The 6,000-nt window shown below is 49.4% G+C and overlaps 1 protein-coding gene across 1 annotated transcript in view; it reads left to right on the plus strand.

Annotated features, from left to right (window-relative positions):
* The window catches only part of SLIT1 (slit guidance ligand 1), a 156,128-nt gene that overhangs the window by 12,583 nt on the left and 137,545 nt on the right, over positions 1-6,000 (plus strand). The window lies entirely within an intron of this gene.

Consider the following 6,000-nt stretch of genomic DNA (forward strand, 5'->3'; position numbering starts at 1 on the left):
AGTCTTTTAACCTGAGGGCCCTGGGAGGTTGTTGGTAACTTAGTAGTGTCACGTGTGTGTTGAGCTTTTCTTGGCTGATATCTTTTTGGGAGAACAGTTCTTAATTAGTGTCTTTTTTTTTCTTTTTTTTTTTTTTGAGTCGGGGAGCAGGGAAACATGGAAAATCCACTCAACCCAGTGCTATTTGGACTACATCGATTTTAATGCGAATTTATTCATACATTTAAGAAAGGTTGATCAGGTGCCCTGTGCTGTGTTAGGCCCTGGAAATACAATAATGAGAAAAAACTGACAGTCTGTGTCCTCAAGGAGCTTATAATCTTCTTATTCAGGGGCTGAGACATCAGTCAAGGAAGCCCCCAAATCCATGTAAAATTGCCCTTGATTTGTGCAGCAGAGGAGAGGGTTGGGGTGCTCTGTGGGCCTGGGACAGGGTGGTCCGACCAATTGGAAGGAAAAGTCGGAGTTAGGTAAAGAGGAAGAAGGGGTGTTCCAGGCAGAGGGAATGGTGAGTTCAAAGGCTCTGCTCCAGGAGAGAGCTTATCAGAACTGGGTGTGGGGCGGGCCGTGGCCTTGTCTTGTCGTTCACATTAAAATTTTTGTCTTGTCGTTCACATTAAGATTTTTGTCTTGATTCCAAGAGTGATGGGGATTCATTGAAGGGCTTAAGTGGGGAGTGACATGATCAGATTTGCATCTTGAAAAGGTCACTCTGGCTGTGGCTTCGAGAACAGATTGGAGGGGAGCCAGAGGGAATGTGGGGAGCCTGGGTAGGGGCTCTGTGCTGCTCCAGGCACCATGACAGAGGCGTAGGCACACAGTAGTCTGCGGATTAGGGTGTTTGGCCTTGTCTGTGGGACTGGCTGGGTAGGGAAATTCTTCCTTCCCTCAGTTCTCCCGTCTGACTCTGCAGACACTCAGTGCAGTGGATTTGGTTAGGCTAAGATTTCAAAGGACAGAGTCGGCGTATACAATGTCATCATCCCCCTTACCTCTAACAATGTCACAAGCAGCATGTGTGTGTTTATTTTTTGGAGACCCAGCAGGAAGGGATTTGGAGGGCAGCCCAAGCTTCCCCATCGCTACTGCAGGCTTGGGCCTCGGCCGCTGAGTGAATGTGCTGGTCCCTCAGGGAACCAGCACCCAGAGTGTCTGGTGCTCCAGGGCAAGAAATGCTCGTGAGGCATGTGGGGCTTCCAGAACACCCTGGGAAGGGCCATGGGTGTTTATTCCTGCAGCTCTAGGAAATCCGAGGGTTTCTTTTGGTTTATCACAAACACTCAGCTACTGGGGAGGAGATTCTTGTTTCCTGAGAGGATTCGGGAAGTCCTGTGTGTTTTTGTTTTTCCCAGTAACTTTGCTTCAGAGGATTTTCTGCAAAATCTTTTACCACCAAGGTTTTCTTTTTCAGGTTAGGACCACACAGGAACTGATAGAAATCAGGGCCACTTGCCACCCGAGTGTATCTCCTCCTAGGGGACAAGGACGGGTGCAGACCCACCCCTTTTGGAAGAGAGAGAACCATCTTAGGGTGTCTTCCCTGGGTCTTGGCATCCTGGGCTCTGCAGGGCCTGAGTAGCTGGCTTCTTCGCCCCTGCTCGGCATGGCCCTGCCAGTCCAGCACCAGCCCAAGCTGAGCCGAGAGCCCCACCCTCCCGGGGCAGCCATGATCCTTGAGGACGATGACAACAACAACAACAACGACAACACTAGTAGTGAAAATGGTCGCAGCAGGGGATACTGACACGAGAGCATGCCCTTCGTGCTTTAGGAATATTAAGTCGTTTAAACCTCATCACGTCTCTAAGAGGCGGGTACTCTCGTTATCCTCATTTTACAAATGGGGAAACTGAGGCACAGAGAAGTTAAGCTAAGCATGCCTAAGGGTCACATAGCCAGTAATGATGGAGCAGGAATTTGAATACCGGACAATTTGGCTCCAAAGCTCTTAGCCACTGGGAACACACTTAGCTCAGCCGGGTGGGGAGCTCTGCTGATCTGGCGGCTGAGGCAGAGCACACGGTCTTGTTCCAGGGCCCCAGAGTTTCCTATCCAAAGCATCCGATTTGTTTCTCAGCTCATGTCCATCAACATGAGGCATCATGAGGCAGGAGAAAGAACATGGAATCACAGTGGCCTGGGTGGGGTTGAGCCTGGCCTCACCACTTATTAGCTGTGTGGTGCTGGGAAAATTGCTTCACCAATCTGTGCTTTAGTTTCCTCATTAGCAAGATGGAGAGAACATGACTCACTTCACTGGCTACTGTGAGGGCGAAATGAGATGAAGCATGCTTGGCCTTAGGCTCAGAGCCTGCCCGCAGGAGGTACCCTGTCAGGAGAAGTGGTGGATGTGGATTCCGACAGCGAGAGCCTGGGTAGCTCTGGATCCGAGGTTCTTCCTGAGAAACGAGGCTAGGAATGGCCCCAGAGGGCTCACCCCACTAGGCTGCTCTGGCTGTAAAGATTTTAAGCTCGCAGCAGGTTTCTCCTATTTTTCCCAGGCGGCTTCTTGGGGTGCGGGGTTCTCCATGGCAAAACTCAAGGACCACCTGTCAGAGGAATCAGGCGTGGGAGAAAAATGACCTCCTTGCCTCATTCCAGCAGCCTCTGCTGAGGGTTCTCGGGGAAGTGGCTGGCCCAGGTTGGAAACTTGATCCTGCAGAGGGGGAGAGGGCCAGCTACCCAGTCGAGGTCATTTTCTCAGCCTAAATGGCGATAATGCCTCCTTAAGCAGAAGCCCTCAGACCTGGGAGCAGGAAGAGAGCTGCCTTGGCCTCGCAGGCTGCCTTCTGGAGGGCTCTCCCCTGAGAGCAGGCACTCAGCCCCCGGGCTAGAGAGCAAGGCTGATGCGGGAGGCTCAGGGGGCTTGGGCCTCGGTGGACATTTTTGCTCAGAAGCCACCAGCAGGGTCTCCTGAGAGAGGCTGTATTTGCTATGCTGTCTGTACATTGCCCTCTTCTGCCTGCCTCTCTCGGGCCTTTTCTCGAGTGGGGGTGGAGTGGGGTGCAGGAGGTGAGGAGAAGGCATTGGAATCAACGGATGTTGGGCTAAGGAGTGCGTCCCGGAATCTACACAGTGGGGACTGGTGCAAAAGGGTAGAAATAGAGGCACGTAAATGTGAAACGTCATCGGAAGTCCCTGTGACCCCTCCACCCGACCCCTGACCTCCTGATGGGGATCCTGCCCTCAGGGCTTCCTGAGTGCCTTGCTTTGTTCATACAAGTCTTAGCGTTTGTCCTTGCCTCAGCTTTGCCATCTGTGAAATGAAAAATTATTGTAGTCAAATGCCTTATAAACCATGGTTGCCATGAGAAGGAATGAGCCAATGATTGTAAAATCCGTCAGCTTTTTCACGACTTTTGACCAAGTAATTCCATTTCTAAGAATGTATTTCTCTCAAATGCCCACTAAGCTTTATGCAGTGCTGTTTAATTGAACAATATCAAAGCAGCCCAGGCGTTCCAGTACCAGGGGACACGGGAACACCCCAGGAACTTGATCTATCCAAACGAAGGGACACTTCATGGCCAGTCAAAACCATGAGTGGAGAACGTACAGGGTCGACACTGTAGGAGGGCATACCACTTACATCTCATGCATCCTCACGTCTCTGAACCTTGCAGAACGCTTTGCAAATAGTACGTCTTCAATAAATATTTATAGAATTATCCCAACTGTATAAAAATTGTATCCAAAGGAAATAGGCGGAGGAGAGAATTTCCCAGAATGTTAATGGAGGTTACTTCTGGGTGATGAGTTTATGTGTAATTTTATTTTTTTTCTTTATTCTTCAGGAAATGGAAAAAATTCAGTAATGTGCATCTATTACTTATTTTTAAATGCAATGACGAATATTAATGTCGGCTTATACAAACATAGATGTCTTTTAAAAGATTCAAACAATGCAGGAAAGTATAAGAAAGAAACTGAAGTCACCTCAAGTCCCACCATGCAGCAGCTACAGGCATGAATTTATGTGGTAAATTAATGTGAGCTTGTTTCGCGCATATCTCTGTACTGATGTGTGTGTGAGTTTTTACATAAGGAGTATCATAGAATACAAGTGTCTTGTGATCCTTTTTCCCTTTTTTCCACATACTGCATCATGGACAGCTTTCCTTGTCACTACAAACTGATCTGCACCATTTTAAATGGCTGCATAGTATTCGGTTTCACAGATGCGCTGAATGTCAACTAAGCATTGCTCTGTCGATGTCCATTTAAGTTGAACATTCTGCTCTTAGAATCAGTGCTGACATATCTTTTTAATCAAAAAGTTAAAACAACCAAAAAGTCCTTGCAGTTTTGGGTTTGGGGATGAAAGTTTCAGTAGGACGGCTTTACTCATGTTGTGGAAGGAGTGGATTGGGGTGCAGCACAAGCGAGGTCAGAGGTGGCTATTTTGGGGAAGACTGTTTAGTTCAATAAAAAAAGACCTTTACTTTGAAAAGAGCCCATCTCACAGGGAGAAGCCATCCTCTCAGCATTTAGGACGGGAAGTGGCTTAGTCTGGAGCTCTTACCAATGGCCCCGTTACCTTAGAGAGGCCTCCAGCCCCTCTGGGAGATCCTGTTAGAAAGCAGATGAGAAGCAAGGAATGAGTTTTTCCAGCTGCTCCTAAGGGTCAGGAGCCAGGCACAGGGGAAGGGCAGAGAGTGATGAGCTGAATGAGTTATTGGCTTGTCAACTTGGAGAGGCAGGCTGGCCTCAGGTAGAAAAAGCCTGACAGGTAGAAGAAGCCTGCAATCAGATGTCCAGATCCCTGCTCTGTCATTTACCAGCTGGTGACCTCAGGAAGGCACCTAACCTTTTTGAGCCACACTTCCTTCATCTGTAAGATGGGCACAATGACTGCTTTCCATCCTGGCAGGAGGATGTGTGCAAAGCCCAGTTTCTGGAGTGTATGGAAACTAATAACATGTTGTTCTTAGTGGGTACAATTCTAGAACATCATCTAGGCCAAACACACGTCATAAACACTTTTAGGGGAGAGAACTTACTGTTTTTCAAAGCAGCTTTGGATTTGGTAAGTGAGGAGACTGGGCCGCGCGTGAACATGGGGTGTGCGCGTGTGTGCGTGTGCGCATGTGTGTGTGTGAGATGGGGGCATTTAGGTTGTTGCCAAGCATATGGGTGACTGTGATGGTGGCAAGAAAGAGGAGGAAGCATAGTGGCTGTGAACTCAGAGCTGCCACAGGGAGACAGGTAAGATGTAGAGGTGACAGCTGGGTTTGCAGTGAGGCCCAAGTGAGATTCTGCTGTGTGTGGCTCAGTGGAAGAACTTTCTAGGGAGTGCAGATGTCTGTAGGGGCCTGCCTTTCTGAGGCTCTGTTGGCTCCCTGTGAAGGGGGTTGCCAGGCAAAGCCAAGAGAGCTTCCTTGGGAGGCTGGTGGGCAGGTGGGGCCAGACTGCTTATAAGGTGGGGCCAGGTCTGGAGGTATCACTGGCTTCCTGTCTGTCTTTGCTTTCTCAGGCTCTCTGTGATCGGACCTACCTTCTCCCAACCCTGTGTACTCCTGGCTCCCCGCAACTCTCAGCCTATCTCCTCTCCCGTGCCCCAGATACTCAGGTGTCCTTTCTTGGAACGTCACTCAGTCCCTCTCGCTGTGCAGATCTGTCCGTTAGGCCCCAGCTTGAGCCCCGCTCCACAGTCCCCATAAATGGCATAGCCCACCCTACTCTCTTCTATTCAGAATATGGACAGCTCATAGGAAGCGGCGCCACCATATGATAACATTAGTTTCCCCAAAGGGGCCCTTTCCAGCCACGGGCCATGCTGTTTACCTGTTTATGCCTCATGTGAACCCTATGAGGTGGACACAGCGATAGTCCCCACTTTGTAGATGAGGAAACTGAGGCTCCATGAGGATTCCACCGAAATAGCCTCTAACTGGCTAGTTTTCAGATTCTTTCCTGTGCGAATATCTTGTCTCTTCAACCAGATGAAACTCATTCAGGGCCAAGGCCACGTGCTGATTTGTGGCACTCTCAGCAGGGAGC

Source organism: Pteropus alecto, unplaced genomic scaffold, assembly GCF_000325575.1.
Source record: "Pteropus alecto unplaced genomic scaffold, ASM32557v1 scaffold88, whole genome shotgun sequence".
NCBI classification, from domain to species: domain Eukaryota; kingdom Metazoa; phylum Chordata; class Mammalia; order Chiroptera; family Pteropodidae; genus Pteropus; species Pteropus alecto.